Source organism: Myotis nattereri (assembly GCF_964212035.1).
Source record: "Myotis nattereri genome assembly, chromosome: 10".
NCBI classification, from domain to species: domain Eukaryota; kingdom Metazoa; phylum Chordata; class Mammalia; order Chiroptera; family Vespertilionidae; genus Myotis; species Myotis nattereri.
Window position 1 is genome coordinate 62018326 of NC_138085.1, and position 12165 is coordinate 62030490.

General features: G+C 50.7%; 1 pseudogene across 1 annotated transcript in view; it reads left to right on the forward strand.

Annotated features, from left to right (window-relative positions):
• The window catches only part of LOC308525747 (ferritin light chain-like), a 1112779-nt pseudogene that overhangs the window by 1004005 nt on the left and 96609 nt on the right, over nucleotides 1–12165 (forward strand). The window lies entirely within an intron of this gene.

Genomic DNA, 12165 nt, shown 5'->3' on the forward strand with positions numbered 1-12165 from the left:
AATATAACTTCCACCCGGCTCTCTCTTTTTGGGGGTACTCACCCGCTGCCATGCTGTGAAGATGTCCAAACTAGCCTTTATGGAGAGACCAATGGAAAGACCCGTGTGGAGAGGAACGGAGGCCCCTAGCCTACAGCTAGCACCAACCACCAGATTTATGAGTCAATGATTCCAGAGTTTAGTCTTCAATGCTTCTGGTTGAGGCTCCAGACAACACAGAGCAGAGACAAGCCCTGATCGCTATGCCCTGTCCAGATTCCTGACCCATAGAATCTGCAAACATAACAGTCATTTGATGCCAAAATTACAGCAATTTCTTACGCAGCCATAATAACTGAAATGCATACAATCCTAATAGTTCTTGCATCCTCTCAATCTTACTGCATAATTCCCTCATGTACTCCTAATTCTAAACTTAGCTCTTGTCCTGTCTGAGCACCTGGTCTGACTGGGTTCCCAGGTTCCTGTGGGAGCCCCCTTTGGCCTCCCTTTGTACTGAGCTGGAATTTCCTCCTCTGTACCCCAGGTATATGCTCAAGTCTTTGCCTTCTCTACATTGTCCTACAAATTCAGGTTTGGATGTGCTCATTCCCCATAACAGGCCCCTCTGAGAACTGGAACAGTGCATGTGTCCTCTCTGGATTTCTAAGAACCGTTTACATAAGTGTTTGTTGAAAGATGGCCTGTCCATAAAGCAGAGGGAGCAGAGCCGGAATGAAGCGAAATCACTATTCAACTTTCCACTCCCTGCCCTCATTTCCTCGGGCCAGGTCTTGAGCAAGAGAGACACAAAGGATAAGAGATTTCCTTTCCTTCGAGAGGATTTCATTCTGATTAGGGAGATAGTAACAGAAAGGCTAGAATAGATTAGGATATAATTAAATGGGAGTCACAATCACCAGAAAGGGGAGAGACCTGCATGGAATGGGGTGGTCAGGGCAGCTTCTTGAAGGAGGCAAGGACTTGGATTTAAAAGTACCAGAGCTCTAGGACGGTGTTCCTTTGATAGAACACCTAGCCTGCTTTCCCCCACCTACACTGCCAGGGTCCCAGCTGAAGGTGTGTGTGTGTGTGTGTGTGTGTGTGTGTGTGTGTGTGTGTGCGCGCGCGCGTGCGCACACATACATGGTTGGAGTGTGGGCATTGGTACATCTCTTTCCTGGGATAGAGTCTAAAGGACAAGCCTATTCCTAACCATTTCCTCAGTTTGCCCTTCTCTCCTCCACTTGACTGTGGGATTGGGATAAGAATGAGATAAGTCAAATGAGGTGGCTGCATAGCCAACTAGATGTACACGCAACAATATGTGTGGACCTTAAAAGCAGTGCTGATGGAAGAAGGCAAGAAACAACAAAACCTACAGTACAGTATCACTTACATAAACTAACGTACATCTACAAAGAAAGGCAATGTGTGTTTTATAGGGACACATACAAAAACGTGATGTCAACCATATTAATGTGGTTGCCTTTCTTTCTTGGTAGGGTTGGGGGGGTGGGGAACTGGGGCAGTGAACAAGGATCAAAGGAATAAAGAAATAAAACAAGACAGGGCCTTTGTGTGGAATGAATAGTGCTGAGAGTGTGCCACAGAGAATGTTGGACTCAATTCTGCACCCGAGGTCCAAACCAAAAGAAAAGTCAAAACCCAAATCACTCTTGGAAATGATACTACCAACTGTAGGACAGCACTCATATCTGTGTGGGAGGAATATGGGACAGGGACTTAGCTACAGCTGTAATATTTTGTCTTTTAAAAAGATAAGGAAATCCGAAGCAAAATGGCAAATTGTTAACATCTGTTGTATCTGGGGAGCTGGCTATGTGGGTTTCTGTTAGATTGTTTTTAAATGTATTATAATTTTAAAAAATATTTTAAAAGTTTGCCAATCAAGACACTGCAAAATAACTTTGTGAATTTACCAGAATTAATATTTTTCTTTTTTAAAAAAAATATTTTTATTGACTTCAGAGAGGAAGAGAGAGGGAGAGAGAGAGAAATATCAATGATGAGAGAGACTCATTGATCAGTTGCCTCCTGCACGCCCCACACTGGGGATCAAGCCTGCAACCCGGGCATGTGCCCTGACCGGGAATTGAACTGTGACCTCCTGGTTCATAGGTTGATGCTCAACCTCTGAGTAACGCCAGCCCAGCCAGAATTAATTTCTGATCATAGGTTGGCCTCTGAATAGCTCTACAGAGATGCATGGCTGCTCTAGGCTGTCAGAAACACAAGTCCCAAAAAGGAGAACATGAATAATTGACTTTCTATTGGTGGTAAAGAGTTCATAAATAAGACCTTGGTGAGAGTGCCATTGCCTGCTGCATATAGAGTGAAACTAAGTGGATGAATAGTTATAGGAATCTTTTTCCTGACTGGTTGGATCAGAGAGCCTCTCAGGACTTTGTGGGAAGGTCATTGAATATATTGGCCTTCCTGGGGATGACCAATCCTTGATAATTGTATGGAACTTCTTTTTTAAAAAATTTATTTTTATTGATTTCAGAGAGGAAGGGAGAGGGAGAGAGAGGTGGAAACATCAATAATGAGAGAGAATCATTGATTGTCTGCCTCCCACATGCCCCCTACCGGGGATCAAACTTGCAATCCTGGCATATGCCCTTGACCGGAATCAAACCCTGGACCCTTCAGTCCACAGGCCGATGCTCTATCCACTGAGTCAAACTGGCTAGGGCTGTATGGAACTTCTGTAGGCAGCTCTTGGAGGGCTGCACAGCTCACAATTAGGGGGTCTGGATTCTGAGAACCCCATGCTCTGGGAGCACTCTTCTTCCCTCTCCCCACTTCCATCATAGCTGGTGAGTATGGAGGGAATAGCTGAACCAAGTCGGGCCAATCAGATTCTTCCTTCTAAGAGTCTGGAATTCGGAACTGCAAGGCAGAGATTGGGAGCTGTTGGGATGGGGCTGCTTTAATGGAAGTGTTCTAAGGGGGAGGTTCATTGACTCCAGGTGCTTAGGTCCTTGGAACTGTCCGGCCACTTTGCATGAGCTGACTGGCACTGCTAGACGTGGCCTGGGGCTGATTCCGGGATGGGGACTGTGCTGCAGGATGTGCTAACCTGCCTCTCAGAGGGCAGAGTGTCGGGGCTGTGAGGTCTTAGATGCCTTAGGGGACTGGTGAGTGGGGAGGGGGTCTTACCACTGTCCACAGAGAGCACGGGACTTTTGGGGGCTGCAGGGTATTTGGAATAAGTGAGCAACAGGAGCATGATGTCCTTGGCACGACAAGACGGGCCTGGTTCCTGGAAGGAGAGCAGGGAGGGGTGGGCACGAAGGGCGTCGGGGCTGGGCTGCAATAATGAGCTTGCTCTGCTCACAACCCTGCTATTTGGGGACCTGGAGCCATGACGTCCCTGAGTTTCCATTCTGTGCGCTGCAGCTGCTGGTTAGTGTTTCATTCAAAACGCTTTGCAGGAAGCAGCAGGCTCCACATTCCAGGGGTTTTAGTCATCTTTTTCTCTCAGAGCGTTGGAGCTGGGATTAGAACGTTCTTCAAACCACACTGTCCTCGGCTGGACTCCCAAGAGGAAGTGGGTGGGTCCCTGGGGATGAGAACACAGGCCCAAATTCAGGAACGAAATGAAAAGAGATTGAGGCCGGCACACATGAACTCCTAGAGAGACCACTGAGCCGACGCCCAGGCTTGGAGAGGGGTGGAAGCCTGTGTGTGGTGACTCTTGCCCTCTCCAGCCATGGTCCAGAGGGGACACCGAGTCTTTCTCTCTCTCCCTCCCCGCCACCCCCCTGCATCCTGAGGGGCCCACACACTCAGCTCCTTGCTTGGGTCACTGCCCTCTGGCTGAGGGAGGGTGTGACATGGGGCTTTCCTTGCTACAGGGTGGGTGGTGACATATGTTTGGTTTGGGACAGGGGGAGAAGCACTTTAGTAAATGGACCCCACAGATACTCGAACCCAGAAAAGCCACACAAATGTCTGCTGAGTGTCCACTATGCTCCTGGCAATGGGCCAGGTGTTGGCAATATAATAGGGTATGTGCCAGGCCCCATCGCTGCTCTCCCCGTAAGGCCTGGGAAATATGGCCTAGAAGGCGTCCACTGGGATAAGGGGGAGAGAGCAGAGTAAGGGAGTGGGGAGCAGTAGAGACCAGATTCCGGTGGGCAGAGGGCAGGCCAGTATAGATGGCCACCATGGACCACGTGGGTGGTGCAGTGCTGAGAGTGTGAAGGGGAGGGAGGGGCCCGGCAGAGGCTTGGGTGTCGTGAGGTGGCTGAAGCTCTGGGAGGAAGAAGGTAATGGACAGCAGCAAAGTCCCAGAGGTCCTGACGCAGGACTCCCCCCTCAGGTCTTGAAAAGCCCAGAAGCTGGCCCAAGAGGAGGAGGGAACCCCCAAGGGCGGGGGGTTCCCAAGCAGCCACCGAGCACATGCCACCCTTTCCTCTGAGCACCTGGGCAGAGGGAAGGAAACCCCATGATAAGAGTTGAGTCCAGCACTTAGACAAGTAGGCAGGATTCTAGAGATGGCCCCCAAGTTTTCCCACCCTGATCCCTGAATATGATATCAAGTTTTGTGACGCACATTATATGGCAAAGGGGTTTAAAAACCTGATTAAGATTATGCATCAGTTGGTTTTGAGTTAATCAAAAGGGAGACTACCTTATAGTTCTTCCATCTTTTGCCAATATTGATCTAGCTATTGACTTTCAGGACTTTATAACTTAAATTGCTTGGGCTTGTGTCAAGGTTATTTCAGATGCCTGTTGTGGGGAACTGAAGTGGAATTTGTGATATGATACATAGAACAATTTATTTGCTTTGGCTTCAAGAAACAGAAAATTGAACTAAAATTGTCGTAAACAAATATACTGATTCACTTCAATAAAAATTTCAGCTGTAGATTGACTGCGGCCATAGCAAAAAAAAAAAAAAAAAAAATGTAGGGGCAGGGGGAGATTTCCTTGTAGGTGTGCCTCATGTGATCACATAAGCCCTTAAACAGCTGAGTTTTCTCTGGCTCGTGGCAGGAGAGGAAACCATCGATTTGAGGCACGGGACGGGCCTTTGATGACTTGAAGATGGAGAGGACCCGAGAGAGAGCAACTTTCAGGAACTGAGACAACCAGCAGGGAAACAGCACCTCAGTCCGACAACCACAGGGTCACAGTTCTGTGGCAGCCCACATGAACTTGGGAGCACTTTCCTTCCCAGAGCTTCTAGAGCAGTGGTTCTCAACCTTCTGGCCCTTTAAATACAGTTCCTCATGTTGTGACCCAACCATAAAATTATTTTCGTTGCTACTTCATAACTGTAATGTTGCTACTGTTATGAATCGTAATGTAAATATCTGATATGCAGGATGGTCTTAGGCGGCCCCTGTGAAAGGGTCGTTCGACCGCCAAAGGGGTCGCGACCCACAGGTTGAGAACCGCTGTCCTAGGCCGAAGCCCAGACAGCTGGCTCACACCTTGATTTTGGCCTTACAAGACAGAATCTGGCTGCACCCACCTGGACTTGTGACTACAAAACTGCCAGACAATAAAACGCGTGTTTTAGGCTAACTGTGTGGTAACCTGTTAGGCAGTAACAGGGAATGAATACACTCCCACTTTCTCTCCCACTTTCTCATTTCATCTCCGAGATCTGTGATGGCTCCCGCTTAGCGAATGGGACAGGATAAGTGCAGTGCCCAGTTTGCACGAGCCCCAGCTTAACAGCCACAAATGAACCAAGGGCCCTTGGCTCTTGGCCTAGGGTGTCTTGTCTTCCACTCAGGGGGAGGGCAGTGGGCTGCATCCTACTCTCCCCTCGGTAAGAACCCCCAGCAGCTCCTTGCATGCTGCAGCCTGCAGGCTGGGAAGCTGCCCCAGCCCTGCATTCCCCGCAGGGGAGCAGATCTCTGGGCGGAAACAAGAGAAGGCCAGTGACCTCGTCCTCCCCCTTCTTCTCAGATGACAAGTCTGGACTCTGTCAAGGCAAGAGGCAGGAGCTGGGATGCAAGGAGCAATCAAGTTCGGCGGCACCCAGTGAAAAGCACTCTCTGACGGGCTGGGATGGGGATTGTAGAACTTTATACTTGCTTCCTTAATAATTTGTTGGACACATAGCCAGGTATCCCGGGGGTCCAGAAATGTTGGCAAAGAGGAAGGTATGTTTCTGTTTTATTGATTTAAAAGCTCTAATAAAAGTTTCTTCAGATAGACAGTTTCTGAGATGCGTGAGCCACAAATACACGAGTACCTGCTGGGCAAGAAGGAAGAAATAAATATGGCCTTCCTTAGCACAATGCAACGGCCACCTTGGAAATATGTTTTTAACAAGCAGCAATAATTTTTATTCTGATGACAGGCGGGCCTGGTCCGTCAGCAGCAAAAGTCTTCAGTCAGCAAAGTTTGCCTTTGTGCTCCACCTTCTACAAGCCACTTCCTCTATCTGTATCCTGTTTCCCTCTTGGCCCTGCTTGGCCCGATCCCAGGGTGGATGCACTGGGGAGCCTCTGAAAGACTCTCCCAGTTCAATATCTGTGAGGGAGGGCAGACCCTCACCCTGGGGACAGAATGGTGGAACCCGGGCGCAGGACAGGCAGGCTGGGGGAAGCTTGGGGGTAGGACAGAGTATTGGGGCTGTCATGTGTTTGAGGGTTGAGTGGCCAGAGGAGCTTCAGCTCCAGGTCCTGGGACAGTCGCCCCCACAGCAAGGAGGAAGATGAAGGGATGGAGGAGGCCTTGGGGTTGGGAGCAAATCTGACTCCTTGCAGGGCTGCCTTTTGGGGCGGAAGCTAAAGGAAGTGCCAGGCGGGCATTGATGTGTGGGGCCCACTGCCCAGGCTGGGACATCGAAGCTGGGGCCAGGCACTGCCCTCAGCTGCCTCCACCCTCCTCCCTCGGGCTGTGGGCTCAAAGCTGAGCCAAGCCTAAAACAGACAGCCTCTCTGTGCCTCTCTCTGTTCCCACCTTCATCCTGACAGAGTCTGGTTTTCATCACCCATTAATCATCGAAGCTTCCCACAGCCTGTGTCTGTCTGTCTGCACTCACCAGTCTTCCCCTTCCTGGGCCCTGGGGAGATGGATAGACAGACAGATCGGCAGATGGTCTCTGACTTAGGGAAAGTTAGGGTCACACTGGGAGCCGCTTCCTGAGCTTGCTAGGGCACCCCCACCCCCAGCCCTGCCTGAAGCTGCCAGCCCGGCCATTAGCTGTCTTGTTCACCAGGAAGGAAATGGGTTGGAGGGCTGAGGAATTCTAATTAAGCTTCCCCAGCTGGCAGGCTGGCTGGTGGCTGAGAGCTGGCACCTCCAGCCCCCTGAGAATTGGTACCAGGCCTGTTTGGCCTGGCCTGCTGGATGCCCACCTGCTGCTGTGGGAACCCCGGCTTCGGGCTGCCTTGTAAACCCCCCTGAAGATTACCAGGCTCTGGGGCTCTCAGCAACTGCTGGCCCAGTCTGTCTCTCGTCACACCACCTCTCTGGCCCTATCCTCACTCCCTCCACACCGTGACTCACCCGAAGGAGAGGAACCTTTGGGGTTGGATTGCCATGTGGGACCCTACCCATTCAAACTGACTTGATACCCCTGTCCCCAACTCTGGAGACCTGGTTACTGATCTGGTCTACCCTGACCCACTGCGTAGCTTGGGGCCACTCACAGTCTTTCTGAGCCTCGGTGTCCTTGACTGTGACAGTCACAGTGCCTGGTCAGATAGGGTGCCCGTCAGTGTGGGGAAGCCCCAGTTACCATGGCGTGCCCACCCACTTGGGGTATGGGCTGAGGGTAGGTGGACAGCACAGCATAGGGCTGGGTGTGGTAGTGGCGAGTGGCAGGCAGCTAGAGCTTCCCCAATTGTGATCACAGCAGAGATCGGGGATAGAGTGTGAAAACCCGGAAATGACACCAGGTGTGGTCTTTCCTTCCTGGTCCAGCGCTCTGTGCTCCCCCATAGGTGTCCCCAGGGGTTCCCGGTTCTGGCTACACCCGAAGCCCTTCCCCAGAGCAGGCCTCTCTGTCTTTCCTCACTTCCCATCTGCCAGGCTGCCCTGGTGGGTGGGAGCAGATCCCCAGATGGCTTCCACCAGTACTACAGGGCCTGCTCCCAGCACTGAGGCAAAACCATCTCCAACGGACATGGAGCCACTCTGAGGCTGCCAGCACCAGGATTCTGAAGCCCTGGGACTCCTTCCCACAAATCCTGGATGCACATCTGCATATCATTGCACAGTGATTTGCATTTATTTGCATTCAAGTCCACATCCACCCACCCCAGACTGTTCCTTTTCCCATCTCTAGTTAGGCTCCGTATTTAACCAGCAACTCAAAGCTCCCAACCCATTTCCATCCATTTCAAGTGTGTATTGAGGACCTGGTGTCTGCACTGGCCTGTATCTGAGCCAATGGGAAGATGGGGAAAACACAGCCTTGCTCCTGGGGTGTTCAGAGCCTAGCTGAGGAAACAAAATCCAGGAAAAAGTCTTACACAGAGTACACCCCACGGAGCAGGAGATGCAGATGGTGGGGTGCTGGGGTGATGGGTAGGAGCTCAGAGGGGGGCGGAGGAGCATGGGCAGTGAGCTCCAAAGTCCCTGGCACAGAGCTTCATATGTGCTGGCCATTGTGCTGGGGAGGTCTGTGGTATCAGAGGGCTGGATTTTCTTACCCAGTCCCGGGTCTCATGGCCCTTTGGAGCAAGCCCTAGAAATAGTTGCCTTGCACTGTACCATTGCCCTGCTCTCAGCCTGGACAAATTGGAACAAGTTTGGGGCCAGAGCCAAAGTCAGCCTTCAGACAGGTGGCTGGATACAAGAACTCTGAGTGGTCCCAATTTGATCCCCATTCAGATGATAGGGATGAGGGGAATGAGCTACAGAGGAGTCAAGTGACCCGCCCCAGAGTCCACCCAGAAAGAGAAGGACCTGGGACATGAACCAGGCAACCTGGGTTCTAGGCCCGTGCCCTTGACCACCACCCTCTATAGTGTCTTGTGAAGTGACGAGCTGGACTGGGCTCCGAGTCAGGGGTTAGTAAGGCTGGGCTCTAGAATCTGGTGACCTGGGTTCAAATCCTGACTCCACCAATTACCAGCTGCCTGACTTCAGGGAAATCACTCAATTGCTCAACTGAGGTTTCCTCACCTTTCGAGTAACACCTACCTGGTAGGTACCTGACTCACTTTGCCCAGTGCCCGCCAGGCTCTGTAGTAAATGTGCACACATGTCAGCCATGGGGTGGGGATGGAGGGAAGAGGGATGAGAACATCGCTGTGGGCTATGTGAGGAAATCAGCTTGACAGTAGCAGGAGCTGCCCAGGGAAGGAAAAGGGGACAAGGCCGGGCCTGGGGGAACGGAGCCCCATGCCTGGGCCATTGGCCCCTGATGACCTCCATTATTCTAGAGAGGCAGATGTGTCCAGAGCTGCCCAAGGCTTGGCAGCCTCTCTTCACTGAACTCATCTGGTCACTCATGTAGATGCTGGGGCTCTAAGGATAAGGGTGTCCCATGCCCTTTAACTCCTAAGTCCTCAAAGTGCCACCAGCTACCAATGATCAGCCTTTCAGGCCCATAGTGTGAAGTGATTTTGAGTTTCATGGTACTTGAAAACAATACTTGAGATTAAGTTTGCCTTCTCTGGGTTCCTTAAAAATAAAGCCCAAGAGGGATGAAGACTTAGTCTCTCTGCATCATTATGACAAGATAATCAGACCCCATTGTCAGGGCAGGAAGACCGGGTTCCCATGTCTGGGTGGGATAGGGGCTGCTGAAAAGGGCAAGAGTATAATGAGGAGGGACTGGAGTGTGTGAAGATAAAATCAGAGTACCCCATTATAATGAAACACAATATGCAGAGGCAGACACACCCCTAGACATACATTCCTGCCCACCCACAGGCCCACACCACCATCAAGAGGCCCAGAGGGTTGGTGGGCCAGTGCACAGGTGTCTAGAATGCTCTTTCTTATGAGAGATTCTGTTCAAGACTTTAAGATAAAGTAAGGCAGAATGAATTAGCTCGCTCTTTTCCACCTTTTATTTAAGCACTTTTGGGCAGATTGAGTTTGTCTATTAAATGGGGCTAAAAGAGAGACTTGGGGGCTCAGTCCCTTCTTTGCCCCAAAGCTATGGGCAGGAAAAAAAAGAGAGGGGCGGGGGAGACCGATGGACTGAGATCAGCCTCCACCATAGGTCCCAACCCCAATGCACCAGCCTGTGCAGGAGACCCACATGCAGGACCAGCCAGAGGATCAGGTCCCTACCCACTTCTTTATGGCAGTCCCTTCTTTGTCAAGTCTCCTCTTTTCCGCTAGTGTAATGGCTTCCTTCTTTTCCTGTCCCCTGGCCTTCCACTCCAAAAACATGTGAGTCCCCTTCAGAACTCCTCCTTTCTGCATGGGTTAGACCCCTGTGACTTGGATTGCCCCCCTAGTATAACCTACATACAATCGAGTTGACAAAAGCTTAAGGGTGCAGCTGGTTGGGTTACCACACATGTCCACAAACCACCAGATCAACATATGGAACATTTCAGCCCCACAGAAAGCCTCCATGTCCCTCTCTAGTAAATTTCGCCATAGATACATTCCCCCCATTCTTGACCTTTCCTATACATGGTATCACATGTTATCTTTGCGTCTGGCTTATTTTACTCAGTGTCATGCCTGGGAGAGTCATCCATGCTGTTGTGTGTAGCTGAAGCTTGTTGTTGTGTTTTATCGCTGTGTCTGTTACAATGATTACATCCCGGTTGGTGTAACCATTCTCCTCTTGATGAATATTTGGGGTGTCCCAGTTGGAGGTACTATGAATAAAGCATTCGTATATAATGGGAAGTAGAATTGCTGGGTGACTTAGAGTTTAAGAGGTCACAGTCCTTTCTTCTCACTGGCTAGGCCTTGGGACACAGAAATGTTAGGAAAGCAAGTTGTCCCCTCTCCCAGTGCCCTCTTACCTCCTGCATGCAGAGTCTGGGAAGGCCAGGCAGCTCTAACACACTGCGAGGTGTGAGGAACTGGACGACCCACCCTGAAGGGCTCTGCACCTTTAAATAGTCATTTGAAGAGACCTGAAAAGCTAGGGGAAGATGTGGGCTCTCCTTTGGGAGCTGGAAGCGAGGTCAGGAGAGGGTGGGACCTAGGGCATTGAGGCAGGAAAAATCTGATTGTCCAAGATGCTGGCTGAAAATTAAGCACCAGGGTTAATTGAGCTGATCAGAGTCAAATGGTTAGTATGTGGCCAGCAAGGATGTCAACTCAGGTGAGCCTCACTCTAGTCCAGAGCTCTTTCGACCATAGAAGACTTCCCTCTCTCTATGGGGGAGTCATTTAGGGACAGGTAGGGGTCAGGGTCAGGGTCCTGCCAAGTGCTCCACCCTGATATCAGACTCTAGGCCACCTTTCTGGGGCTCTCTACCTCTGCCTTTCCACCAGCCCTGCCTCTGGGTCAGTCACAGGCCTTGGACAGCCTGAGTCATGGTCATGATTGCCGGAGAGAGAGAGAGACAAGCCTGGGGGCTGGCATTGCCCAAGACACTATGCTGGGACCTGCTGCTGAGCCAGCCAGGGGTGGGTGGGGGCAGCTCCCAGAGAACATTCCTGGAAGACAGTTTGCCCTGCATAATCAGCTCAGGCTTTCTTGGCCAGACTCAGATTAGGTCTCAGGTTGCCAGGGCTGGTTGGCAAGGATGGCTTTGAGCATTTGGTGAGGCCTTTGCAGGTCAGGGGAAGTGCTGCCTTGGTCTCCTGGAACTGGTGAGAACATCTCCAGTGGAAGGTTCTAGAACAGGGGTGGGCAAACTTTTTGACTCGAGGGCCACAATGGGTTCTTAAACTGGACCGGAGGGCCGGAACAAAAGCATGGATGGAGTGTTTGTGTGAACTAATATAAATTCAAAGTAAGCATCATTACATAAAAGGGTACGGTCTTTTTTTTTTTTTTTAATTTTATTCATTTCAAACGGGCCAGATCTGGGCTGCGGGCCGTAGTTTGCCCACGGCTGTTCTAGAAAGTGCATTCTCAACTAATACCAGGTGTGGTTCATGGTATGAAGATTTCAGACTATGGAATTAGGGATCCTCTGACTTTGTTGTTCTCCAAGGAGAGAGAGTGGCTTGGTGTGGTTGCATACGTGTGTGTGTGTATCTGAGTAGTGTGTGTGTGCATCTACTTAGCTATTCATTCTGCAAATATTTACTGAG